The sequence below is a fragment of the Pyrgilauda ruficollis genome, unplaced genomic scaffold (genome assembly GCF_017590135.1).
Source record: "Pyrgilauda ruficollis isolate IOZ18807 unplaced genomic scaffold, ASM1759013v1 scaffold7, whole genome shotgun sequence".
In the NCBI taxonomy this organism is placed as follows: domain Eukaryota; kingdom Metazoa; phylum Chordata; class Aves; order Passeriformes; family Passeridae; genus Pyrgilauda; species Pyrgilauda ruficollis.
Genome location: NW_024528821.1, coordinates 642,863 through 656,916, shown reverse-complemented (window position 1 = coordinate 656,916; position 14,054 = coordinate 642,863).

The following is a 14,054-nucleotide window of genomic DNA, read 5'->3' as shown; positions in this document are numbered from 1 at the left end:
TCATGTGGGAAGCGTTCACAAATCAATAGGATTCATTTCATAGAAATCCTGGGATTAAAACGGACTCAAAATTTTCAAAACGTCTGTGTCTCAGAACGAGAATGGTCTCTAGTGCTTTTTTTTTTTTCCTGTTTGTAGTTAATTTTCGTGTCAAATTTTGAGTTTACATAACAGCACAGAGTGAGGAAGCACAATGTGTGACTGGGAAATGATTGCCACAAATGAGCTGCTTTTTGGAGAGCTGTGGAACACAGCCAGGTAGAACTGAGCTCTTTTAAACAGGCATGGACACAAGGAGGGCTGCAGGACACACACAGAACAAATCCTGGTCTATAAAGCAGAGAAACTGCCCAGAATTGGAGGTTTCCCATCCCTGGAAGTGTCCAAGACCAGTCTTGGGGTACCCTGGGCTGCTGGAAGGTGTCCCTGCCCATGGCTGGAACCTTAAGATCCCCTCCAACCCCAACCATTCCATAATCCTAAATGCTTTGAAAGTCCTCTGCTGCTCCAATCAGGGTAGCAGTTCACCAAGACCCTGCCAGAGCTATTGGTTGTAATGAAAATGGACACAAGGAGGGCTGCAGGAAACACAGAGAACAAATCCTGTTCTACAAAGCAGAGAAACTGCCCAGAACTGGGGGCTTCCCATCCCTGGAAGTGTCCAAGACCAGTCTTGGAGCACCCTGGGCTGCTGGAAGGTGTCCCTGCCCATGGCTGGAACCTAAAGATCCCCTCCAAGCCCAACCATTCCATCATTTTTTATCATTTTAAAGTCCTCTGCTGCTCCAATCAGGGTGGCAGCTCACCAAGACCCTGCCAGAGCTATTGGTTGTAATGAAAATTGTGGAGATTTGTCTCTCTGAGCAGCCCAGCAAGGCTCAGAGCCTGGAAATGGGCAAGCTGCTGGTGTTTGTGAGACACCAGGGAGGGCAGATCCATTCAGACAGCAGCAGGGAGGAATTAATCAGACGTGGATGGATGTTTCTCTTTTAATTCCCATTTGCGTTTTCAAATAATTTTTCACATGATGAGTCTACAGCCCCTGCAGATTAACATTTATACTTAATAGACTAAGAATTTAGGGCACCCCAAGGGCTGATAATTAAGGTTAATAAGGTCTATGGTCTGCTCCAGCCCATCTCCTTCGAGGTAAATAACTGTGTTCATACTGCTTTATATTACATTTTCCATCTCACTGATAAAATTAGCATTTTATAATCTGTGTAAACATCCCTTTAAAGCTGTGGGGTTTGCTAGCCATGCTGGCACTACTTCAAAATCCAGATTTCCACCAATGACAATTGGTTAAGGCTTGCAGACATGAATTTTAAATCATCTGTGTTATAACAAAATCTGGTTCTTGACACATTCTTTTGAACACAGATCCCTTCTCTGGCATCTCCAAGTCTGCTCTAGATGTTCTATTAACCTTCCTGCTTTTCTGACTGCTATAACTCCTAACTGATCAAACCACCTCGTACTCATTATCCTCAAAACCTGTTCAATGAAGTTCAGAATAGTTTTATTCACTTTATTTTGCATCAGTTTTTCCCATGAATCTCCCCTTGCAGCTCCAGCCTGCTGTGCAAGGGCTTTGGAAGAGATTATTCATGTGTGCATTTCCCTGCATAACACACTCTAACTCCTGAGGATTTGGAAAGCTGCACAAGAAACACCAAAAAAATAAAATGCAGCTATAAAGCCTTGTCTTTACCATTTTTGTCATTCCAAGCAGAAATTCATTGGGCTGTTTACTGTCCTGACATGCAGGCCTGGTTATTTTAGCTGTACCCCTGTCTGGCATCCCCTGAGCTTTCAAAGCATTATTTGGATTAATGAAAAAAACCATTCCATATCTAGATCTATCTATATCTAATGTATATCATCGCTATCTATGTCTATATTATCTACATCTATATCATCTATTTGTGTATTTATGGGGTGTTCCCTCCTTCCTCTACTTAGATTTTGAGTTAATCAAGTGGAAGATACAGACAAATTATAATCTCTCTTTAGAAATAATCCAGCTGCAATCAAAACTCAGCTAATTTCAGGAGGTTACCCTGTTATTGAAGTAAACTACAAATCTGTAAACTTGCAATCAGCCATCAAGGCTGCGTTTGAAATGTATTTAAGCATTTGTGAAGGTTAAAGGGTAACTGTGTTGTACTTACCCAACCTGTCAGCATAATGAGCTGGCACCCCTCGAATATGCTTTGCGTTATGTTCTTCCCACTTTGCAGCTTTTAAAGCACAATGTTATTAGTGGATCTGTTAATCCAAGAAGAACACCAGAGCTAATTATGTGAAAAATGTTAAATTGCTGGGAAAATAAGTTACTGAAGTCAGCAGTTGTTCTTTTTCACACTCCCAGCACGTCCCAGGATGGCATCTCGAGGAGCAATTAGTTTTGTCAGGGCAGCTGAATTCAAACACTCCAAGATGTCATTTTTCCATATTAAGAAACATTATTAATAAAGAAATTACAGCAAGTTGTCATAGACTACCCAATTACTGCAATAACAATCCTTTTCTCCCAAAACTCAGGGGAAGGTCTTCACAACACTGAGGTGGCAGAAGAAAACACTGAAATTCTTTTCACTTTCTTCAAGTGAAAAGGAAGCCAAGAGCATTGCCTGGCTGTTTGGGAGTGTTGAGAACAGACAGAACAAGAATACAAAATTCATTTATATCCTGCAAAAACTGGTGTCAGATCAAACCCAGTTAGGGCTAAAGCTTTATATTTTATCCTGCGTGCAGAGACACATTAATAGTAATGACGAGGATGATGACAAAATGTCTCCCACAATGTGACACAACCAAGCTTGGTATTGTAATTATAAAATATCAATGGTGTTTCCTGGCAAGGAATAATGTCTTGCCTCAGCAAACTCCCTGTAAGATTTCTCATGTTTGCTATCTGTTTGTGCAAAGTGAGGCTGCACAGAAGCTTAAATGTGACAAGATTCTCTTTATCTGCTCAGGTATTCCTTACAAACTGATCACTGTGACACCCATCTGTCAAATATTAATTGTCTCTAATCCTGTTGCCAAGTCCTTATTAGAATCACAATAATTAAAGCAATTAAAATTTCAAGTAAAATAAATAAAGAAATTTCTTATCAATTAGAAGTTGAAATAGTAGAAGCAACAGATATTAACTGGAAAAAATTGCACTAATTGCTAGCAGAGTCCAAAATTGTTTAAAACATTAAGTTTCTTCATATCAAGAACTCCACAAAACTAGCTGTGACAATCATACAGAAATCACTTTCTGATTTTTGCATAAACTGATAACTTTGGGGGGAAAATATCTGAGATACTGAAAGGTTGCACTGAATTTGTCTAATATTTTGAGGCAACAAATGATTTCAAACATTTACGTATTTGAATAACTTTAAAATAAGAAGTATTCTGAGAGAAACACATTGGCTTTGAATAAAAAAACAAAACTTCAGTCAGGTCAAATGAACATTCTTCGGAGTGGGAAGGTAAGGAATGGAGTTCCAGCTGTAAAACACGTCCTGTTGCTTTCCCACACTTTCAGTTTGAGGTTAATACAGCAGAAACAGGGGTCACCCTCATCCAATAATACAGATAAACCCTCAAAGTTTCACACTGACTTCAATGGCTGCTACCTACGAGACTGAAATGAATGCCACTTCCCCCTTCCCGGGGGTTAATTGTGTGTTTTGCTTCCATAACTTTCCCCTGCTCGGCGCTCCTTTCCAAAGCGTGAAAAATGAAAACCGCCCGCATGGTTCCCAGCAATGCACGCCAGGGCAAGGACCAGCTCATTAACAACTCATTTATTGCCTTCAAAGGCTGGCCATAGTTCAACCAATATTGATCAAACACATGCAAAGAAGAAAAAGACCTACAAGATAACAATTCCACTGGATTCACAAAGAGTTTTATAATAAATACTTTTGAACTTCACTGGTGACTACTCCCGCGAATAAAATTTGTTATAAAAGTTTTTTCTTCTCATAATGTCACTGTGACTATCCATCAGGGATTCAAAGGAACTACATACTTAGAAGAATTAAAATATTTATGCCATATTTCTCTCTCTCATCTCTGATAACTTCTCAAAGTGTAAACTAATCTGATAGCACCATGAATATTTATATATTGCTCAGCGGGGAAAATTAATGCAAATTAAACAACTGATAGAGCTGGTAATATTTGTGGTATCCATATTTTCACAAATCATTCTCACGTTAGCATGGACTCCAGGAAACATTCCTGTTGGGCTGTCACATGTCAGGGCTTGTTTGGCATCTGCAGGAGAGATCATTTCCTTGCAGGGAGCTGCAAATACAGACATTCAGTTCCAGCCTTTCAGAAATAGAAGTGGCAACCATGAAGAAATTATTCCATCTTTTGTATGCAGCAAAGCAGACAGTTCCTGTTAGGTTGTATATCCTCTAAGATTACAGTTAGCACAGACAAAATTATTATCTAAAGCAATGGAAGTAAGAAAATAGATCTTCTGGAATGGATATTAAAAATAGAGGTGTTAAACCAGATTCAAAACACTGTGAAAACCAGCTTTTAAGAAACCCAAAGAAAAGCCACACCTTTAAAATGATTTATCAAATTTTTAACAAGATCTGCATTTTAATCACTTTTGGGAACACTTGACTTTGCTGTGCACTAAAGAACTGCTGATAATTTCAGTCAAAGAACGTGTCACTGAAGATGAAAGCCAAGAATGCAGCCTGAACTTTTGTTAGACAACAGCAAGATAATATTTTAGAGAGGATTAGCTCAATCTCTTTGGGTTCCCAGCAGCCAACATCCCAAACATTCAGTTGCTCATTGTGCCCCACTCTGTTCCTACAAAATATTGTCAGGAGGAAGCAAGATAAATCTTCGCTTATTTTAACAGTTTATTTAACTTATAGAATTATTTGAGGAGGAGAATTTGTTTCTGAGCATTCACCAATTTTTATTTCTTGTTTTTCTCATTAAGGGTTCTTAACCAGGGCAATGGTAATTCCTATCTTCTCCGTGAAACCCATAATTTTTGAAACTCATGATTTTTTGCACAAACCCAAGTATCACCCATGCAAGTTGACTCCAAAAGCCAAATATTAGTCCAGAAAAAATGTTCTCTGAGCCCTTCACTCTAAGGAATGAAATTAAGGAATGAAATGTGTCAAAAACTTTAGCATTCACTTGGAGTTCTGCAGAAGAATGGATAGCTATAAAAACTTGGGAATTTCAACTCCTTCGGTTTTTGGGAGAATCAAACAACAAACTGCAGGGATCCTAGATGTGGTATTTGAAAATATCCTTTACACCAAGCTCTTACCTGTACAATTATCTCCCAGCATGTCCCAAGCACCTTATGCAGAGTAGAACTGGCTGCTACTGAACTCACTGCCCTTGGAGGATGGAAAGATCTAGAAGGAGAGTAAAATTCAGCCAAATTGATGTGTTCCTGTTTTGCAACACAGTGTAAAATACACAGGAAAATGCTGCATCAAGTCTTTCTCCAAAACACACCCTACAAGGTTTCTGTAAAGGTAATTCTGACACTGACTACTGAAAACAGAAAACATTATGAAATTCAAAATACAGGAAAGCAAAAGCACAATTAAATCTAAATAGTACAACAATCAGTAGAGGCTGGGAGAACTAATCTTGGCTTGGAGATATGACTCCAAGCTTTATTTCCATGCTTAGCAGTGCTAAAACCAGGGAGGAAAGGCATAAAATTCAATTAATACCCATCCTGTTTATGGTCTGTCTACCTTAATTTGCACTAGACACTAAAAGTGTGGGACACTTCAACTCTTCAGCATAAACTCTGCATTTCATCTGGAACAACAGGAAAACAAAACTGCCCTGCCTGCTCCAGGCTGACCCCTGCCCTTTCCTTCCACTGCTCACCTGCCTCCTGAGTGAATTTCCCTTCGAAAATTGTCAAAACCAAAACTGGGAGGAGCCCAGCAACAGAACTCCCTTCCCATTATCTGCTCTGTGAATGACTTTACACAAAGGAAGCCAAACAAATTTACTGCTGAATTTTGCCAATTTCCTTGTAAAATACAAAGCGCTCAAGTCCTTAATCACTGGAGAAATTCTCCAGGAATGTTTTAATGATGAAGCACCTGAATTTGCCCATAGTCCCGTGGTGATTTCTCCTAAAATGCGTGGAACACACAAGGCTCAGAGCGTGAAATGGAGAAATATGAAGTGTGTGGCCATAACAGACATGTCTGAAATGGTTTTGAAACACTAAACAAAGAAAAGTCACAGATTAATTTCTTCATAATGTTGTAAAATCACCCCAGTGGAATTAGAATTGTAAGAAAAAAGAAATTGCATTACGCTGTACTTAAAATTTTCCAGTATGAGATATTTAAACAAAGCACTTATTAAGACAGAGTAGTAGCTAAACAGATCACTCACCACAGGATTGAATAAACTTTTAATAACTTCTTAAATGCATGCTTTGAAACATAATAAAATTACTTCCTGGCATTAGAGACTTACCTGACGTATAGATAATCAATAGCTGCCTATTCCACAAAGACAGACACAAAGTTACAGTTCATTTAGACTTAGGCTTCTTGCTCCGCCTTATGAATTACCAGATTTACTCCAGCAAGATCCACTGAATAACAAAAGTATTTATCTGAAATGCTGGAGGAGTGCATTTCTGAATAACTACATGGAAATGGAGGCAGGCTGGATAGCAAATGCCTTGCTAAGCCTCTTCCATCTCCAATTCCCAGCTCTCTCTGAGCAGGCACTTATCCTTGCTGAATTCTAGGGAGATCAGCACTGATCTACATGAAATCCATAAATTAATATTAAAGAGTGGCTCTGTTGCACAATATCTGTTAGTACATTAAAAACTCCTACAACTCTCAAAAACTTTCTGCTGTTGCCACAAATCTGGTCTGAGGGACTGGCTGAACTAGAAATAAGGGTTTGTATTTGAGAGCCAATTGTCAGTGATGGCACAAAGAACAAAGGCCAAAACTAATATTGAAAGGTCAAAGGAAACATAATAGAAACCAATTCTTCGAAAGGCTCACTCAGAGTGTAACAATTAGGAAAAGAAATACTCCCTGAGCCACTACCTGCTAAGGTAGAAAATGTGCTTTCAAAAACCCTGCAAAAAAGAGCTGGTAAAGACTGAACACTGGAGCAGCAGGAGGTGACTCCAGCCAGTGATTAGGACCAAGATCTGCAATTTAACCTGTGTCCAACCCAGAGTCTGGCCTCTGCTTCTACTCTGGCAGGGTCTGATGCAGCAGTGGAGATGTCCATCACACTCTCCAGGTGGATCCCCTCTCTGCTGGATGTGTCAGGGACCTGCTTCCACAGGAGGAGCCCAAAGAAGAGCCCACCAGTATCAGAAAGAAGCTCCCACTCTGTCCTGCTGTGCACTTCCAGCAGCACACCCTGCTCCAGGCCCTGGCTGAGGGATTTCTTCTCCCACTGGCAGCAAACAAACCCAGCCCAGCATTGCAAGGGTTTGTGCCATTTCAGAAAGCACCAGAACTGGGAAAACAGCAGGTGTGGGACTGCCCAGCTGGCAGCACGGAACACAGTTACAAAATAGGGTTTCTAAAGGATTAAGTTGCATTAACTTAAACTCAAATTTTACACGTATAAAACATTAGATGCTTAATTTTATTTCTTCACTGTAAACAAATGAGAATCTATTTTTCTCCTATTTTTAATGCAAACAGAATGAGCCATGCCATGGCAGCACAGAGAGGCTTCAGCTAAGGCTGAAATCCCCCAAACAAAGGGCTGAATAAATATACTGTGAGCTTGCTTAGTCTTTTAGCAAGGACTTGATTTTTTATTTTTTTAACTTTTTCCCTATCGGAACAGACTTAGCAGAGTTTAAAAGAAGAAATTGGAGCTGAACTGACTTTATCAGAAATAACATCCCGATTTAGCAGGCCAGGGCTCCTCTCAGACTGATGTCAAAATGTCAGATGATGTAAGTAGCCCACACTAAATGTATCAGTGGTTTAATAACAAGAAAATTGACTTCACTGCAGAGCTTGAGTCCAAGAGCCTTCAGTCTCAATGCCTGGAGAACAGCTTTTTGCTTTTTAAAGGTCATCTGATTTATCCTGCCAGGCTAAAACCAGAAGGTGAGAAGTTGTATGAAGGAAGCACCACAGCCTGTTCTGAGATTAAAGAATCAAAAACCAAGGCAGCCCTGAGTCTCATTTCTTGCTGTCCCATGCTGGACACAGTTCTGCACTTCCAGCTGGAATGCCTGCACTCCCATCAGCTGCAGAGGGTGGACATTTACATTCCTGTGAGTTATTTCCCAGAGCTGATACTTCTCTGTAGGGGTTCTCCTCTCCCTGTGCCACATCCAGAACGCAGCAATGCAGAAGCTGTTGCTGAAGGGAAACTCCAGATCAGATCTCTGTGCACTGACAAAGTAAAACACAGCAGGGCAGGATTTGTTCAGTTATTTTCCTGTGTGCTGGATCCATGGCTGGTAACTCCCCCAGGTTCTGTGGCAGGCTCTGCACACAATCCCCAGCTCCAGGGGAGATGCTGCTGTTGCAGACACAGAGCTCGAGTCGTGGGCACCTGATGCACAGCACAACAAACATGGGAAATGTTCAAAACAAAACACAGGGCTGGACCCTGATTATTCTTAATAAATAAATGCCTCTCAGCAGAAATTTTGTGACCAGTGAAAGAATCAGGCAAGAAAAGAAAGCAGAGCCTGTGCTGTAATCCTGCTCCCTGTATCTCTGCACACCCCAGCTGCATTATTATTCTGGGATAGATGCCTTTCTTTAATTTGTTTACTCAATGTTTATTTCTTGGCTGCCTGTCAATGAAGCTCCTTGAATTATTTCTTTAAAAATGCATTTTTTTTTTTTTGTATACTCAAAGTTCAGTGTTACCTATCTATGAGCTAAGCAATGTTTTCAATCAGCTTTCAAAAACTGGAAAAGAGCATTCCAGCATTCTCACTTTCCAGCAAAATACACTGATTCAGTTTCATTTTTATCTGGAGTCTTCCTGCTGTGAATTGCCCAAGTGTGTACACCAGTTTTCTGTTACAGTCCTGATATGAAAACCCTGATAACTTACAGAATGGTTGCTGCTGATATTTTGTATTAGGGAACAAAAATAGAACCAGACCTCAACAATACATAAAAATACGTAAGACCATCAAGCCTTGCATTAAAATCAGTCTCTCCTGATGTGAGAAAATAAGGAATCCTTCTGCTTTTAAAAATTATATCCTTTTGCAGAGGTCAGGATGAGAAGTTTGATAAACACCAAAAGCAGCAGGTGGAGGCCTGAGGAAGCAGCTCCTTGCTGGGTGTAGAGCTCGTGCTGCTGCAATAATCTCAGTGCTCCTTGGACCAACGTGTTTAGTGATCCCCTTTGGAAAATAGTGAGCCAGAATATAGCCACCAATTCCAAATATCTCTTCTATAATGTCCTCTAAAGTTTGCTCCTTGCAGCAATCACCTTCCCCAGTATAATTTATTAAATAGTGCCATCCAGTGGGAAGTGACTCTCAGCACAAGGAAACTCTAAAAAACCCCACGTTAACTCTAAATTCTTCTCATTGATGCAACTGCAGAGAGTATTTCCACAGTTTATCTTCTAAATAAGCAAAATTTGATAACAATCCTAACTTCCTGATGGTTATTTTGGCATGCTTTATGTGAGATACAGAGGCAATAAAAAAGCAGGAATTCTCTTTGTGAAAGGACACATTTAAGGGGCATGACGAGGTAGCAGTACCAACCCTAAATCCTCTTAAATCCTCAACAGCATCCAAGCACATGACAAGAGATGTTAAATTTTACTCCCAGAAGTTCTGAGTGTTCAGAGGGATAGAAAAACATTGACAAGGAGTGACCTGACTATTGATTTTAATTCTACCAATTCATGTGTAACTGAATTCCCAGGAAAAAAGTGTCAGAATCATGAAACAATTGTTTAACTCCCAAAGCACCTTTGTACTATTTGCTGTTGATGGAACACACACTGAGCACACACATAAATTAAACCAAGAAGCATTTAGAGGGAGACAAAAATCTGCTTCCCACCCACCTGTTGCTATTGTGTGTTCACAGACCTGCAGGATTTGGTGCCAAGAGCAAGTACAGAAGTAAATTTCTGTGCAATTGGAAGAGCACTGAAGAGCCATCAGCAACCTGAGAGCTCATTCCTCTCTCCTGCTTTATATTTCTCCATCAATTGCCAGCGTGAGTCACAGCTCTCTTCAGATAATGAAGTCTTAGAAATTTCATGATCTGGTGTAGCAGTATAAATCTATATGGCCACCCCATTAGGAACACCTACCAGGGAACAAAATGTGCTTTCTGGAAGTCATTCAATGCAAATAGTGCTGCTTTTTTTTTTTCCTTTTCCTTGGCATTTCACTAAAGAAACTGTAAGATGATAAATGTCATGTGATAGCAAAAACCACCAGACTTAGTTCTGTATGCACAAAGTACTCTGAGTAAAAGATACTGCATGTGCAGGAAAGTTTTTGTATGAAAACAGGACACATCAGTGCCAGAAAGAGAATTTAGAAATGGGTCCATAGTCTAGTATTCAGATATCCATTTGAATGATGCCAGAAAAGGGGAAATTAATGCATTTGCTGCGGAGAATAGGGTAAAAAAAGTACAAAGTACAGCACCCAAGTCTTTTAAAATGGTAACAGTACCAGGTATTTCTTCACTTAAAATTAAAAAAAAAAAGTATCAAATGATGAGCAGTGGCCTGGATATTCACAGTTTTTCAAAGTAAAAGCAAAGTATTATATTCTTCTAAGCTGACATATTTCAGGAGCAGAAAATGCCTCCATCACCTTTGCTATTGCCTTATTTTTCATTCCTCTGTTATGGAGATTATAGTGGAATTCAGCTCAACCTGTTCAAAAAGTTCTTCACCGAGGCTTTGAGAGCAGTGAATTTTTAAATTACACAACAATACAGTTTAAAATTATCTAGGGAGACTCGGAGATAGTTAAAACCAGCAATAATTAGGTGTATTTGTAGATGTAGGAAGTTGTGCTCCCTCACAAGTCTAACAAGCATTACCCCATCTCCACTCTCACCGTGTGGGATATCCAACATGAGATGCTGCTGAAGTCCTGGAGGATAAATTCCTTTCAGAATGTTTCCAGCACAAATCCAGCCCCACACCAGCTGCTGTGAAGAATAACTCTACCCCAGCCAAAACCAGCACAATAATGTGCTTGCATTAAGCTATGAATATTTCCTGTATGCACCTTCTTAGGAATGGATTATCTCTTCATAAATTCTTCTTTTTTTTTTTTTTTTTTTTTTTACATCAAGGAAAATAAGCCAGAATATTAGTTTCCCAAAATCTTGTACAAATTATTCTAATGGTAATCTTAATTAATTTAACCTTTTTATAGGCACAAAAATTTCAAGCAATTAGTTTCTTCTAATTGTGCCAGCAGAATTAGTAATGTATTAATTATTATAGCATAAAAGTTGGAATAATATAGCTGTTAATTAAACTCAAAATATTGCTAAATAATTATTCTCAAGAACATAATTTTTACTAATTAAAGCATTATTGCTAAATATAATTTCACAAGATATTTCATGCAAGTATTCAACTCTTAATTAAATTATCAGTTGAACAGAAACAGTCAGATGCTAGAAGTTCTGCAGTTTGGAAACAGTTATAGTTAGTTGACTATATATTTTAAAAAGAAATGCTTCTGCCCTGAAACTGATTTGGCACTTGATAAAGTTCAGCAGCAGTGCCTTCAGTGAATCCAATCCATCTACTCAGCACTCAGAACAAAGAGGCAGCAAATAAATGTACTTGAAGCTGGTATGGATATCTATAGATATCAATAAATGCCTATAAATAGATAAAAAATGTCAAAATAAATAAATAAATACATATATTTTATATAAAGAGTTTATAGAATACACTTCTTCAAGGTATTTTCTCAGATTAATTGTACAGGCAAGTGTGCAGGACGAGGCAGAGGGGCTGGGCAGGGCTCTTGGTGGAGGAATTCCTCCTGCAGCTTCTCCTCCCTGCCTGCAGCTGCTGCCAGCTGGGTGGATAAAAAATAAGATCCACTCCACGAAGTCACCACACCACAGCAAAAGGAAAGGAAAAGTTTTCCTCACACAGGGAAGTTTTCAGCACAGCCTGGTAGCTGGCAGTATTTCCATTTTTCTCTATCAGCCCCTTATGGAACTAAAACCCAAACAGATCCATCAGCACTGGGAAGTTTGTTCCCAATTCTGGATCTCACAGAGGCAGAACCAAATCTCCCCACTTACCTCACACTCACTCCAGCCACCACCAGAACTAAATTTATCCAATTGATGGCACAGTGCAGTATTGCCATTTTCCAGAATTCCTTGAACCAGCCAAGACCCCCAGACCTGTGGTGGTGACCTTTGCTTGGAAAGGACTGGGACAATCTTTAGTTTGGCCTCTGGGAGTCCTGTGTGAGTTTCCCTAGAGGTTAAAGTTTGTTCTTCTGCTTAAAATGAATAAACCCATCCCAAAAGCCATCCCACTCATGCAGCAAAATGATCATATTTTATCCTGTAGTTTTAGTTTGCAATTTAAACACACCATGGCTGACATTAAGGAAGGAAAAAATCAAAAATCTCTGCTTTGGGTACCTTTTCACAACAAATTTCAACAGTGAAGACAGACCCTCCAAACCCATGAAAGCTGTTTTAATGTTCAAAGCACAAGCTTCACTGCTCCTGCCAAAATGAAGAGGCTCCCAAAGTAATCAGTATCATATTCCAAAATTACATGGGAGGCTTACTGCAAAGCTTGCTGAAGGACAACAAATTCCCTATAGCTTCTGAATTATAAATACACAGACAACATTTCCCTGGATCATGAGTATTTTCCAGACTTGGCAACTTTAAAAATAATAGGTCCTGGGTGATTTGCTAGGCCAAAACCTCTGAACTTGGTGGATAAGAGAACATGTGAGGGGAAATAAAAAGTGTAAAATTAATTATTGCAGTGTAAACTTGGAAGAACGGGGACTCTTGCTACATATTTATAACCCATTTTTCTAGGAAGAGCGAAAATTAAACATCTGAAACACTGAGCATTCACTTTATCTCGTTACTATGTCCTTTCTAGAAGGCTGCAAAAAACCCCAACACTTCTGTGTTGGTCAGCAAAAGCTGTCAGAGCCTCCCCCTGTTCCAAGAGCAGCACCAGGTTTTTATTTGGTACCTGTGCCCTCAAATTCTGGTGCCCACAGAGGCGTGGGACATCCTGAGGCTGCTGCTGCCTTGTGCAGGGTTCCTCCCACCTGGAGGAGGCACCCCTGCAGCTGGACACAATCTTTGCACAATTCTGAGCCTCTTTTTGCTCAAAGTAGCCCAGGAGAAGATTTTTGTAGTAAAAGAAAAGCACCCTGAGAGAAACTAAGGGCACAGTGCCAGCATTCAGTGACACCTGAGATCTCAAAAGCTTCATGTGCCAGGGACTGCTCTCTTAGACATCAGCGATGGATTTTCCTCCCATGCACCCCCAAATCTTTGTTCACTATTCAGTTTCAGCCTTTATTTAGGACGTGCTTTTCAAATGCACATTTCAGATATGATCAGCCAGGCTTTTCAGCCTTTGCTTGACAGAGCCAATCTGTGCTTGGATAACTTGAAACACTTTTGAGAGAACGTGTTCCAAACAAAACAGACTTTGTAACACCAGCAAAGTTATTTCTCATTTTTCACAAGTAACTTATTTTCATCACCTGTGAACACTGCAAAATGACTGCTGTGAAAGGAAACCAAGCACTGAAACTGCTTAGCAAAATATCTGAATGCAAAAGCTGAGCACAGGAGTACAAGAAAACAAGAATTCCCTTAAGCATCGCGTGGTTACCACTAGAAATTTCAGCTCCATTAAGAGAGCCTAGGATTGGCCTCTGGCACTACCAGTTACTTCTCCTTTATGACAAAAGTACAACATCAAAATGCTCACTCTGAAAGCCAGTTTCTTACAATGATTTATGGGTTGGTCTGGATGCCAACACGGTCATGAAAGGG